General features: G+C 42.7%; 1 protein-coding gene across 2 annotated transcripts in view; it reads right to left on the bottom strand.

Moving 5' to 3' along the window:
* Positions 1-12,789, bottom strand: part of zgc:92140 (uncharacterized protein LOC447854 homolog) — a 41,008-nt gene extending 28,219 nt beyond the window's left edge. Inside the window, exon 1 of one of the 2 annotated variants that reach the window (XM_022205011.2) lies at positions 12,526-12,789. The gene's annotated coding sequence lies outside the window, so the exon portion shown is untranslated. Of the gene's footprint in view, positions 1-11,138; positions 11,250-12,525 lie in introns of those variants that run through there. The other variant, XM_022205012.2, reaches the window with a different exon arrangement.
* Positions 12,790-14,898: the final 2,109 nt, after the last annotated feature.

Genomic DNA, 14,898 nt, shown 5'->3' with positions numbered 1-14,898 from the left:
CTGTGGTTGTACAGTTACTGGACAGTTTTACTTACGTTTTGACATGCTATAGTAGAAATAAGCATCCATCCACTCATTTCCTGTGTTTATATACACACGTGGACAAAATTGTTGGTATCCCTCAGTTAAAGAAGGAAAAACCCACAATTCTCACTGAAATCACTTGAAACTCACAAAAGTAACAATAAATAAAATTTATTGAAAATTAATAATCAAATCAGCCATCACTTTTGAATTGTTGATTAACATAATTATTTAAAAACAACAAACTAATGAAATAGGGCTGGACAAAATGATGGTACCCATAACTTAATATTTTGTTGCACAACCTTTTGAGGCAATCACTGCAATTAAACGATTTCTGTATTTGTCAATGAGCGTTCTGCAGCTGTCAACAGGTATTTGGCCCACTCCTCATGAGCAAACAGCTCCAGTTGTCTCAGGTTTGATGGGTGTCTTCTCCAAATGGCATGTTTCAGCTCCTTCCACATATGTTCAATGGGATTCAGATCTGGGCTCATAGAAGGCCACTTTAGAATAGTCCAACGCTTTTCTCTCAGCCATTCTTGGGTGTTTTTGGCTGTGTGTTTTGGATCGTTGTCCTGTTGGAAGACCCATGACCTGCGACTGAGACCAAGCTTTCTGACACTAGCAGCACATTTCTCTCCAGAATGCCTTGATAGTCTTCAGATTTCATCGTACCTTGCACACTTTCAAGACACCCTGTGCCAGATGCAGCAAAGCAGCCCCAAAACATTACTGAGCCTCCTCCATGTTTCACCGTAGGGACAGTGTTCTTTTCTTCGTATGCTTGGTTTTTGAGTCTATGAACATAGAGTTGATGTGCCTTACCAAAAAGCTCCAGTTTGGTCTCATCTGTCCAAAGGACATTCTCCAGAAGCTTTGTGGCTTGTCAACATGCATTTTGCAAATTCCAGTCTCGCTTTTTATGAGTTTTTTCAGCAGTGGTGTCCTCCTTGGTCGTCTCCCATGAAGTCCACTTTGGCTCAAACAACGACGAATGGTGCGATCTGACACTGATGTACCTTGGCCTTGGAGTTCACCTTAATTTCTTTGGAGGTTGCTCTGGGCTCTTTGGATACAATTCCAACGATCCGTCTCTTCAATTTGTCATCAATTTTCCTCTTGCGGCCACGTCCAGGGAGGTTGGCTACTGTCCCGTGGGTCTTGAACTTCTGAATAATATGAGCCACTGTTGTCACAGGAACTTCAAGCTGTTTAGAGATGGTCTTATAGCCTTTACCTTTAAGATGTTTGTCTATAATTTTTTTTCGGATGTCCTGGGACAATTCTCTCCTTCGCTTTCTGTTGTCCATGTTCAGTGTGGTACACACCTTTTCACCAAACAGCAGGGTGACTACTTGTCTCCCTTTAAATAGGCAGACTGACTGATTATGAGTTTGGAAACACCTGTGATGTCAATTAAATGACACACCTGAGTTAATCATGTCACTCTGGTCAAATAGTTTTCAATCTTTTATAGAGGTACCATCATTTTGTCCAGGCCTGTTTCATTAGTTGTTTTTTAAATAATTATGTTAATCAACAATTCAAAAGTAATGGCTGTTTTGATTATTTAATTTTCAATAAATTTTTATTTATTGTTACTTTGTGAGTTTCAAGTGATTTCAGTGAGAATTGTGGGTTTTTCCTTCTTTAACTGAGGGTACCAACAATTTTGTCCACGTGTGTAGGTCTGGCTCACAGTGGCAGCATTCCAATGTCTGCATCTCCATCAAAGTTTTCCGGCTCCTCATATGGGATCCAATTAATTCCCAGGCCTGATCAGATATGTATTCCCTGGAACAAGTTCTGGGTCTACCCTGGAGAGTCCTTCAAGTTAAATGTGCCCAAAAAAACTCTTAAGGCGTCATCCTAATCAGATGGCAACAACTACACCCAGCTGGCTCCTTTCAGCGTCAACAAGCCCAGGCAGCTCCCTCTACATTTCTGAGCTCCTCACTCCGTCACTAAAGCTGAACCCGGCGACCTACCATGAAACTTCAGCTGCATGTATCTGGTCACTACCCAGAGGTCATGACCGCAAGTGAAAGTTGGAAAGTAAATCAACTGTTAATCAAGGCTTTGCCTTCCAGCTTTGCTCCTCTACATCAACAACAGTCTGGTACAACGCCAGCACTGCTGCTGAACCAGCGGTTAACCTGTCGGTCTACCATACGCTCCATCTTCCTGTCCCTCATTGGACAAACATCCCCAGCTACTTAAAGTTCTCCATTTGGGGCAGCAACTCACCCCCACCCAGAAAAAATGATGTAATTAAGTGTGGCCAAGTTGTATTTAGCTACTGGGTTTTCATGATTACTGAGGGTAAGACCTTACTAGAAAATCCTGGTCTGTAAATTAAAGCTTGTTTATGTAATTTTACCCAAGCATCCTGATTTGCAAACTTAACAGGGATCTGGGAATGCAGCAGCACTGCTAAAATGAGGTCCAAGGGTCAAGCAACTGAAGCAGTTGCATGATCATACATTTTTTAAAACAGATTCTGGGTTCCAGTGTGGAAATACTGAAGTCATTTCAGGTTAACTAACTTTCAGTTTCAACTCCAAAATAAAATGCTTTAAGGTGTTGACTCAACTGTACATCATTTTGGAGGCTCCAGTTTGTAGTGTTGTGCTGTGATAATAATGCAATCCATTGATGGATTAAATCAGCGATGGGCAAGTTAAATAAGCATGATCAATGTTAGTTTAACAGCATACAATCTAAAGATCACAGTTGAATCAGGGGTCTTTCTTAAAGGGATTTCAGCTAAATAAGGTTGGATGGATTCAAAGACGGCTAGCTGTAACCTAATAAACTGGCAGCTGAGTGTATTACAATGGAAAAATAATTTGCCATCTCCTCTGGTAGACAAACTATCTAGAGACACTGCTGTAAAAGATCTATTCTGCCATGGCTGATTGAAATTTCTTAATACTCATTGTTCACCAAACACACCAACATTGAAATATCGGCAATAAGCTTACACCAGCCGGTTATTGGTCAGTAAAGCAGATGGCGGCTGTTCTTTTGTTAACGCAACAAATACTGGAAAAAAACAAAACAAAACAAATCAAACAGTAATCATGTAAAATGTGGATTTAATTACGGCTGAGCTTAGCTACTTGTATGTCCAAAGCTGTGAAGCAGTGCAACCCCTTACATCCAAGAAATCAAACGTAGTCTTTGGAAAAAAACTACACCTAAATTGATTTGAAAATAGGCGAGTTTAAATCAATTATCCTTTCTCCTCTTTGCCCTCAATCTAACCGGTCATGGTAGATGTCAGCTCTCTCTGAACCTGGCTCTGTGGGAGGTTTATTTCTGTTTTCTGTGAGTGTTTATTTCGTTTTTTTCTCTCCTAGAGCTTTCTCAAAGGGAATCACTGGATTTGTTAGGCGTCTCTCTATAATAGAATATTCTAAGGGTCTTGACCCGACGATGTAAGAGCCTTGAGATGACTCGTGTGTGAATGTGCGCCTATAGAAATAAAATTGAATTGAACTGAAGTGAATTTAAGCAGCCGTGAGTGTGTGAGGCGAGTGTATGTTCAGTACAAGCTGAAGGAATTCAAATATGAATTTCTTTCCTCGGCTCTCCAGCTGTAAAAGACACTAATCTCTGGAGCCTGAGCCGAGCTTACACCTGAATTTCTCAAAGGGCTTGCAGGTGAGAAGGAGGCAAACCTGGGGACCGAGACTCAAGACATCAACACACATGAATGCAAGCTTGGCACGAGCGCAAGTCAGTATAGCTGAGGTGTGGTGTCACCTGTGGCCCTGAACTAGAGAGCAGCTTATCAGGCTGTTCCAGGCAGCCGGGACACCTCTTACTACAACTACCGCTCTGGAACAACTCAATTATGCCTCACATGCACTCACAGCCCCACGACGACACACGCAGCTGGAAGATCCTAATGCACTCCGAGCGCGTTCTCGTGAAGACGCTGAAATAATCTTACCCAGCGTAATCTCTCTCTTGACACGAGTCGCGTAAATGAGGATCGACACGAGCGGACAAGGTGTGCATCCGCAAAAAACGCTGCCACTGGGGTGCATTTAACCTGTCAGGAGTCACAGCACTATGAAGCATGAGAAGCCAAAGCCAAAAGAGAGCTACAGAGCCTGAAAAAGAAGGATAAAAAGCGTATAAAGCTAACGTCAGAGGAGATACAAGAGAGGGAACAGTCAATTCTCTCCTCACTCTGGGCTGTTAGCGCAGAACTGAAGGAATATTAGATTAGCAAGGCAAAGAAACTCCCTTCTGAAAGCCACAGGAGGAAGTGTATTGAAAAATGTGAGCAGCCTTGATAGATTTTTTAAGTTTCAAAGGGTCTTGGGTGTGTAGGCAGCATCTGTTTGAAGGGCTTTGATTCGAGTGTATTGAAACATCAAATTTTGAGTAGGCGCAAGCTAAAAATAGACCCAGCAGTCCCAGACCTATTGTTGTGTGCAGAGATAATGCCTAGGCTAGGAGAACTGGAAGCCAAGCTGCTATTACTTGAGTTATGCATATGGGCTGCAGCTAGTGGGCAGGATATTACAAAGTCCAATACACCTACAAATAAATGACAGTGAGGCCTTAGAGGGCTAAAGTCAGGGATTCTCAGACTGAAATTGAAGGAGTTCGGTCAAGGAGTCAGAAAAATGTTTTGCAAAACATTATTCAGAGTCAGACGTGGCAACATCAAGTTTTCTTTTTGTTTGTAGTCATGGTCTTTTGACATTTCATATCTGACGAAATCTTGTTTTCTCACAAGCTTCCCAAAATCAATCGAGGGTTGTATTAGGGATGCTTAGGTGAAGGGTTGACTCATGCAGAATGTTTATCTTAGCACGGTATTTGGATTTTTTTTTCAAACCGTCCAATCATTTTCATAAAAACATGAACATTTGTTCTCTCAAATGTGTTTTCCGTCCATGGAAGCCCGGACAAGATGAAAGTAATGAATACAAGAAAAATAGACTTCTGCCATGCAAAATTGTGTTCATTTTCTGACGGTTGTTGCCTGTTTTACCACTTCAGGTCTCTAAATATTCTTCAAATGAAACAGCCACAGCGGAGAAAATGACTTTTTCTGATTGAACTTCTTCTAGACAGTTTTGCATTAAAGCCAGAAATAGAGCCACTGCAATAAAGAACACTAAAGGATATTCTAGCGCGCCAGTCCTCGGTCCTTGTTTGCATCCTCCTACTCTTTTTTGCATGTCTTTCACTGCACAATGAGATCAGCGCGTACACTTTTAGTACCGGAGTTAAAAACTGCAGCTCTACCCCAACGAGCCGCTCTGTGCACATGCGAGACCACAGCGGGGCGTTGCTCGGTGTTGATTTAACCCACAGGACAGCTGGACTGTGCTGCTCTGAGCTCCCTCTACTCCTGCAAACGCTGAAGTGTGTCAATGGGGCAAAGCTTAGTCTGGCGAGTCAGCGGAGACATTCACACCGACCATCTCCCTCGTCTCACACACCAGCTGAGCCAACACGATCAGATAAACATCTTATGGGCGAAAGGGATAGAAGTTCTTAATGCTAGCTGGCACTCAACCACCTCAGGATACACGCGGCACGCTCCAGATGCTTAACATTCATCGTTGCCAAAGCAAAGTAGTAACCTAATTTAAAGATATAAATATGTCACGATGTCTGCTCGCAGCTCTTGCGTCACTTCTCGCTAAACTTACACCAAATTGGCACAGAGCCCCCTGCTAATGTTTCACCTCGTAAGCAGTTTTAACTTTGTCCAAACAATAACACAAGGTTTAAAAACTCACAGGGCTCCAGCTCCTCTTAAACGCATGTTAAGGCCAAGGGGCATCTTTAAGCTATGGCAAATACCCAAGCCCCTTAAAATGAATATGATTTGGCAAACAGGGGCTCACCCATGCCTGCATACCTGGAGGTGGGACGTGACCTACTCTCGGCTCTGTGAATAAGCCTCCTTTACAAGTCAGTTTGTCAAAGGAGGAACTCAGAAAAAGGGCTGTGATGCTGGGAGATGTGAGTGTACGCGCTTGCATAAACACACGGCGTGCACACAGGCCGAGCAGTGTGAAGGTTTCTCAAACACAGGGTTGTGCCAGAGGGAGAACGAGCGACCACAGAGCCTGAAAAACTGGCTTAACAAAACTGAAAGAGAGAGAAGTCACGGAGGGAAGTTTTTATGTAACAGGTTAGATTTTGTTGCCGTGTGAACTTGATTTCTTTCTGTTCAGCATCGTGACGCTCCCGTAACAGAAGGACCCGACAGCGATGGGGAAGTGATGACTTCAGCAGCGGTCAAAGCTGCAGAGAAATGTGCAACAACCAGTTCAGATTTTCTCAGAAAACCCACCCATGACGGAACAACATTCACCCACTGCTTCACCACGCTATTTACACGGAGGTGAACTGAGATGGTTGGTGCATTACAACATGCTGCTGGTTCCCTGAATGCAGCAGCACAGAATTTAACAAAATACACAAAATATTTACAAATGCAAAAGCTAAAGTGGGAGGAAAACGGCAAGCAACATTTTTTGGGCACATCTTAAAACAGACAGAGAATGAAAATGATGGACCTCATGGCTACACATGGAACAGGCAACAGTCACAATTCAGAGAGCAAACGATCGGAGGAGCAGGGAAATGATCGAATGGCATGGCACTCGATTGACGGATTGAAATATTTAAAAATGCAAACGTTAAAGTGGGAAGTTACAGGTGCGAGGAAAAGCAGGAAGAAAGCAGTAAACCACCCATAACCTGCAGTATCTCAGGTAAAGGTCAGTTTAGTTAGTGGAGAACTGCCTTAACAAGACTGACACTAATTAAATATACACCATAGGGGATGTGAAATAGCACTGTTGCACTTTTATTGTTGTTATTTAGCTTCTAAAATGTACAAAGCATTGCTTTAAAAAACTAGAACAGAGTTAGAGAAAAAGATTGTATGCTGACTGCTAACTTTGATATTTTACTTGTTAAATTTTCTGTTTTTGGAAAAAAAAAATAGACCTTCCTATCTGTTAGCTCACACTATTTATCACATTTTCATATCAAATTTTATTCAATATTAAGATCTTATCAGTGTTGCTCAACCCGTATATGTAACAGTGCTGGCATTCACCTGAAAATGTGCTCTTTAGTGCAATGTTTGGGATTATAATGACGATTTTATGCTGAAAATTTAGAGATATGAGCCAAATATTTTTCACAGTACAGCATCATGTTATGAGCATCATTACAATTTTAGAAAAATGAAGTGAAAAATAAGTATGAATTCTACTCTCAGAGGTATTCGGTCACAGTTTAAATAAAATCTCACAGTCTCCATATATTTGCTCCCTATTGACTAACCTAATAAATGCATTAGCTTGTTAACTTAACAGCAATCAGAAAAACACACAGAAATCCAAATGTTCTCGCTGAAGCTTCTCCAAGATGCTCCGATATAGACTTTCATGCTGCAGTGTGTCCACCGAGTCTTTGCCGCTCTTTGTGACGGAGCAGACTTTCGGTACAACTCCTGGGCCAACGCGCCATAATATTTACTCTAGCCAGGCAGCAAATGCAGCACCTCTCCTCTCGTCCCAGTTTGAGCACTCCATCAGTCTGACAAGCCCGGGAAGCCGTGCCAACTCACCCAGGAGGCTGGTGGACGGTGAAGGTTTCTCCTGAGCGGTTGTTCTGCTGCTTTCAAGTCTCTATTCCGTCTGCAGCTCGTTCACTCCGCTGTGATGAGGGTGATGGGGGCAGAGTGGAAACAGAAAGGGTCGCGGGTAGGAGGCAGATACAGGAGCGCCTCTGTTCTGTCGGGTGAAACCGAAGTCCGGCCTTGTGACTGACATTGAGAGACACGTAATTAAGGCATGTGCTGCTAAAGACACAGCACCAGGCTGTTACGTACATATACTTTGGTAAGGGGCCAATGTTTTCACTCCTGGCCTGAAAAAGCCAGTTGAGCTGAAATTGCAACGTCTGCATGGCTCCTGTCATCTCCTTGCCCTGCCGCAGCTTAAAGAGACAAAATGAGACGAAACAAACGAGTGAAAGCACAAAGTGGTCCAGATCACCATTAGCAGCCTTAACCTCAGAGACCAGTACAGCAGGCTAATTGAAATCCGAGCTCTATTAAGCCACATCTTGGTGCAGGTATACCCAAACCATACAAAAATGGATTGTTCCACCGTATTGCAGGCTAGACTAGAGGATAAAATGTCTCCTCTGAGGCCCATTAATGGCCGCCGTCTGTGCCGCTGAGTTCTCAGGAGCGAGACAGATTCCCTAAAAGAGCAAAAGGCAGGCGGTCATGCCTGTTTTATTCCTTCTGATACCACTTTGCTCGGCTGTTTCCAATTGTGAGTGAGGTAAAAGCAGGTCAGAGCCTGAGGTGATTGATTACAGGGCGAAGCAAGATCAAAAACGAAAAAAAAAGGGGTGGAAAAGTAACTGAAGAAATGCCTGAGTGATGTCGTCGCACTTTAATTAATACCAATATACCTGTGGCATCAGGTGAGTCATTAAAGCCGGCTATTAATCTAATAGATGCATGTTTTGTTCATGCTCAGAATATAAACCTCGCAGAGCTCGATTCTGCTTTATTCTTCAGACACATTAATCAAGTGTATTTTTGCAGTTTCATTGTAGTTGAAAAATGTTTTTTACTGAAGCTGCAGCGCCACCAAAGTGAACCGACCGCTGCTAAATGTTGATACCAGACCTATAAAAGGTGTGTAGCGCTGCGGTTTATGTTTTTATCATCATTGCTTTCATACATTGAACTTTAAAATGACTGTAGGGTTGCTACATTCACCAGGAGACAGCTGCAAGGCCGGCAGAGCCAACCTCCTCCAACACAGCGGCCACACAAGGTCAAACATGTTTACGTTTTCTCACCCAAATCCATCTGAATTGCTAACAAACCAACCCACGGGCTGCAAAATTAGGAACACCCGCATTAATATTCATGAGAAATTACCACAGCTGAAGAAAATAAATATCAATCCATGCGTAATTGGCGTGCGGCAGGAGAACGGGCGAAGTGGTTCTCAGATGAGCGTCTGAGTGTGAATGAAGCCTGCTGGAGGAGCTGCAGACGAAGCCTGTGTTCAACGTCCCCACATGGTGTGATGTTCACAATGTTATTCTTTCAGATGCAAACCACTGCTTTTTCCCCGTCCATTATCCAACCAGAGACACACACGGCTACAGCCAGCAAAGCTTTTATGCAACATGAGCTTACTACAATTTACAAGTGGCTTCTGATGGACTCATTTCCACCATATTATCTAAGAAAACTGAAAAAAATGGGCAAAATACAGACTGCTAAATGTAAAGCTAAGATGAAAGATCCATTTGCACCTCTTTTTGTGATTAATTTAGTTATTTGACTGCTTGCACAGTAAATGTATGGCATTCGTTGTGTGAAAAAGCTGCTATAAAAGTTTTAATTTCATCAGATTAACAGAACTAAGCAAGGTGGCCTCTGCTATGTACTACATGAGTTCAAACTCTTGCTATATGTAAAACACAAAGCCATTTTGTTGGTTTATTTACTTCAGGAATATGCCTTAATCTGCTACATGAAAAAAAAGAAAAACAACAAGAAAAGCATTACAACCAGCAACCGTCAAATTAACGATTCCAGTTTCACATTTCAGTCATTTTCGAGCAAAAATTCGGAACATTTGCAGTTTCCAGCCTCTTGAATACGACAACATGATGCTGTTATTGTCATATTAAATAGTAAAATGAATCTCCAGCATTAGTTGCCTAATTTAAGCCACTTAACTATATCACTTTAGGCTCTGGGAACAAGGCCCTTTCACTCTCTTTTGGCGTTTACGACATGATTCATCAAACAAACAATCTACGGATTAAACATTAATGAAAATAATCATGCGCCCGGACCCTAAAAGTTCTCATTTCATTGCTATACGGCGCAGCTCGAAGTCAATAAATGATAAAACGGAGTTATTGCTCAGCCTGTAGACGACACTGATGCTTGTTGTTCCACTGCTACTGTCCCCACGCTGTTCGTTTGTCTCTAATAACTGCTAATTGTGCATCTATGAGTCCTGCAGTGTCACAATATGTTTTACAGCGGAGCTGAAGACTGATTCCATCAAATGCTACTCATAAAACGATCCATCGAAACATCACGCTAAGTTCCTGTTGTGTTTGCAGTATCAGGGGAATAACAGAGCTTAGGAACCGGGAGAATGTTGCGACATCACTGACCTGACACTTCACTTTCAAAGATTAGATTCGATTCAGTTCTCCTACTTTCCCCGTCACCTGTCTCTGTATGAAATGCATTTAACTCAAGCTTCTTTTCTCACATCAGCTACTGAGGCCTCCAGAGATCCCAGCAGAAACCACTTTTATCTGTAGTGGAGATGGGAATCAGATGCATTCTGTCAGTCGGAATGAGAGTAAGTGATAAGAAAAGGGAAAGCAAAATCAACAGCGTCTCCGTGTCCCATCCTGACTGAACTCTGAGCACCGACCCAACTGTAAACAGTCAGGGACGCGGAATGAGAGACGCTGCTTCATCATGTGACACACACGCAAGAGAAAGAGAAAGAGCACGCATGCCGGCTTCCCAGCCGATCCCTGCTGACTCGAAAAGGGCGAACAGACACAAGACAGACCAACGGCAGACAGAAAGCACATCCTCCGATCTGCACGTCCGCCGCAGCCACACACATGCACAGAATACCGAAGCAGAAACCGGTCACATGAGTGCACTTTCTCAGGCTGCAACGTCTCGTCTGCTTTGATTATTCAGTGAGGTGGGCGAACCGATCGAAGCGGCCGGTGCCCTCGGTCACGTCCCTCAGAGGGATCGTGTTGTGCTGGCCTTGTGCTTTCTTTCTTTGCTTTTTTTCCCTCTCCCCTCCATGCACCGCAGTACAGACTGCCTCATCACACCTGACAGAGCAAACCGGACGGAGGAGACGGTCGTGGGAACTCCCTCTACATACGGGAGGGGAGACATCCTGGTTTCCATGGCAACCCCTCCACCCTCCTTTCACACGGTGACATCGCAGGTGATGCACGATGATGACCCCACCACCACCCATTCTCAAAAAAAAGAAAGAAAGAAAAAAGATGGGGTGAAAAAGGCTCACCCGAACCAGAAGCTGAAGAGGTGAAGAGGCCACAGGTGGACGATGGAGATGATGATGATGATGATGATGATGGTGATGATGGAAGAGAGGACTAATAATAGAACCTCCTGCCTCGGAGAAAAGAGACGAGAGAGAGGGAGAAAGAGGGAGCTTTTATTTCTTCTCGCTCGCCACCGGAACCAAAAGCCATATGTGAGCAACACACTGTGCAAGAGAGGGAGGGAGAGGAGAGACAGATGGAGGCAGATAGATGAAGACAAACAGATAAATCAAAAATAAAGCGAGGGAGGGGAGGAAAGGATCCACTCACGGGATTGCTGGTTGTAACCTATATAACATAAGCTGCTGGTGGCAGGATGCTGCTGCCTGAACCTACATTCACAGCAGGGTGCAAATGGATGGAAATTCTCATCTATAGCAGCTAAAAATCACCAAATGACACTTTAGTGTTTGTTTTTGAAGCAAAGGGGGGCTTTTTTTTGTATGACAGAGTCTGAAGAAGTGCATTTGAAACAAGCTCGAGGCTGAGAATGAGCTGCAAATGTGCCGCCTGTTTATCAAATCTAATCTGGCTGCTGTGACTTCCATGTCTCCCCTCAGAGGCATGCGACAGCAGCAATGAGGAACAAAAGGCAATGTGCATTTCCCTTAACTACATGCCAGAGAGGCTACTGAGGCAGCAGGGAAGTTGTAGACACCCAGGCTGTCCAGAAACGTGCCAGAAAAGACCACTGAGGCTGCAGCTTTTCCCGTCACGTCAGAGAAGTTGGAGGCGCCCAGGCAGCTCCAACTTCTCCGGGTGAAGCCGTGCAGCGGTGGCAGCTCCTGGTCCGGCCGCAGAGCTCAACAGCTGTGTCCAGCTGCGCTTACGGGGGAAACACTGGGCGCTTTGTTTCCTCCTCCAGGAGCAACATAGTTCCACCAAAAAAAAAAAAAAAACGAAAGAAAAAAAAAAGGTTACCGGCCTGTAGCCTCGGTCAGCTCAGGTCTGCTGGAGTGTTTCTCCAAAAACACAAACGGCCTTTAGAGCAGCAGCGGGACAGGGTGGCACAAGCAACCAGGATGTGTGGAAAATTTGAAAATGCGCCGCTGAGGCTGAGCCGACGCACGTCCAAGCGAGCAGCACATTTCCACCGAAACGCTGCGATAAAAGCGAGTTTCTTTCTCCTTTCATTTTCGCGCACCGACAGAGAAAAACGGCAAGATGCGAAAAGCTCCGGTGTGCAAGAAAGCAGAGGAATCACGGTGCACACACTCAGGAAACAACAACAACAAAAGAGTCGCAAAAAAGACACGAGCCGCCTCCTTACGAGCGGCTTTTCCGCCGGTGGATAAACGGCACCTCTGGGAGACGGTTAGGAGACTGAATGAGGCGTCTGGTACTTACTCAGAGGAACCGGTGCGGCTCGGTCCACCGGAGGATCGCCCCTCGCTCGGTCTTCTTCCGTGTGTGTCGGGCGGGATCTGCGCTATGGATACTGGAGAGCGCAGAGCGGCGAGGACGGAGCGTAAACTGTGGCTTGCGTCATTTCACCAGGATGCCACTATTTGCGCGCAGCAATGCAGCCATCTTGCTGAGGAGTGGAGCCCCAACAGACCCACCAATCACCGCTGGCTTTTTCCGGGAGCCAGCAGTGACAGGGAGCCACCCGGAGGAACATCTACTGTGTGGGGTCACTGCGTTTAAACAGCAGCAAAGTCTGGAAGGTCTCCCCCCAGTCAGCTGGAACAGCAAGTTTTGCATATTTAATTGGGCTTGTGCAAAATTTTACCTTCATACTATGAATATTTTCAGAGTTACGTGTTTTTTTAAATACATAGGAGTAGATGTTTTTTTTTTATTTTAAATATTTTTCTAGCATTTTTTGATTCTAGATCAGCTTTTACATCCACTCCAGATGTCACGATCTAAAGACAAAATCTCGTTTTCTTTGTTTTTCTATGATCAACTTTGAGCATCATTATCATGATTTAATGTCTGTTTTCTGATCATTTTGAAGTTACTTTGAGTTACAGGTCATTCTTTTAAAAAATTTCAGTAGTTTTTCCAGCATTTTTTGATTCTAAATCTATTTTACCTCCACTCCAGGTGTCACGATCTAAAGCCAAAATGTCGTTTTTTGTCCAATATGTACATATTTTCAATAACCATATTAGAGCATCATTATCATGGTGTGATGTCTGGGATATAGGACAATAAAAACAAGCTTCAGTACTCCACATGTGTTATTTGTTTTCTGATCATTGACAGTTAAACATTTTTTAAAAAGTACATTTTGCCTCATTTTTTTAAGGTGGCTTCAGTTACAGGTCCTTGAAGCCCTTGCCTCTGAAATTTTGAGCTTTCTTAGGTTCATAAGTAAATAAACAGTCAAAAATCAGGGTGGAAAACACATTCGAGCCTGAAATCAGTTTTACATCCACTCCAGGTGTCACAATCTAAAGTCAAAGCACTATTTTTTTTACAACCAACTCTGAGCATTGATATCCCGGGACATATTATAGTTCCAATATCAAAACTGACTGGATTCATGCCTGTAATAATATAATAACAATAGAACAACTTGTACATAGGACTATCTGTTTTCTGATCATTTACATGAAAAAACTTCTTAAAAGTACATTTTGCGTAAAATTTCAGGTTAGTTTCAGACCATTAACACATTTTTTATCCCTCATGAAATGACATGTACAGGCACTGGAATATTAGGCCTTCATAGGTTCATAAATACACAAGAGTGATACAAAAAACTCTCAGAAATCAAGGTGGAAAAACACATTAAAGCTTGAAATCAGTTTTACATTCACCCCAGGTGTCACAATCTAAAGTCGAAAGCTCACTTTCATTCCGCAGAAAAGCACTATTTAAGTGCAGATAAATTACCATTTAGCACCAACTTTGAGCATCAATTTCCTTGGATAAATCATAGTTTCATTGACAAAACTACACCAGATTAATGTCTGTGGAATGGAATAAGAACAAGTAGTAGTACCCTGGATGTGCACTGGAGAAAACTTTTTAAAAAGTGCATTCTGGGTAAGATATCAGGTTGGTTGCAGGCCATCAAAACATTTTTTTCTGGCATTTTTATCCCTCATGAAATGTACAGGAAAGAGGTTCTTTATTCTTTAAATGAGAAAACACATTTGAGTTCCGTAAAAAACTACACTTAAATTTAATTTTACGTCCACTCTAGGTGTCATGTTAAAAAGCCAAAATCTAATTTTTATTCAGCACAATTTTTTTTATATAACCCGCTTTGCATCTCAATATCCTGACAATTCACTGAGAAAAGTTTTTAAAAAGTACATTTTGAGTAAAGTTAGTTTCAGTTACAGGCCACTGAATGCTTTTTGCATTTTTGATGACAGCTTGTCAGAGTACACAACAGAGCATGACCGATTTTATTTATAAATGCTTCAATTTATTTAGATATTGCGTTTATTTCTCTATGCAATTTTAGATTTTTAGTTTTTTTGCTTTCTTAATTTTGACTCATTCTGCCTCTGGTGTTACCTAATTGCATTTATTTATAACAACAATTCTTCAATTGCTCTGTTTTATTGAATCCTTCGTAAAGAACATGGGGGGTACTGTTTGTACGTTTCTACTGATTTAATTGGCTTTTTATTCGTTTGATCTGTGCAGCAGTTTGTGGTACATTTTGCTAAAAAAAAAAAGCTATATAAATAAAGTCTGATTCAGAGGGAAATCTGTGTGCCGGATATGACTCAGAAAATGAATTATGACCTTGGAAAG

Source organism: Acanthochromis polyacanthus, chromosome 4 (assembly GCF_021347895.1).
Source record: "Acanthochromis polyacanthus isolate Apoly-LR-REF ecotype Palm Island chromosome 4, KAUST_Apoly_ChrSc, whole genome shotgun sequence".
NCBI lineage: Eukaryota > Metazoa > Chordata > Actinopteri > Pomacentridae > Acanthochromis > Acanthochromis polyacanthus.
This window is presented reverse-complemented; position numbering and strand designations above follow the sequence as displayed.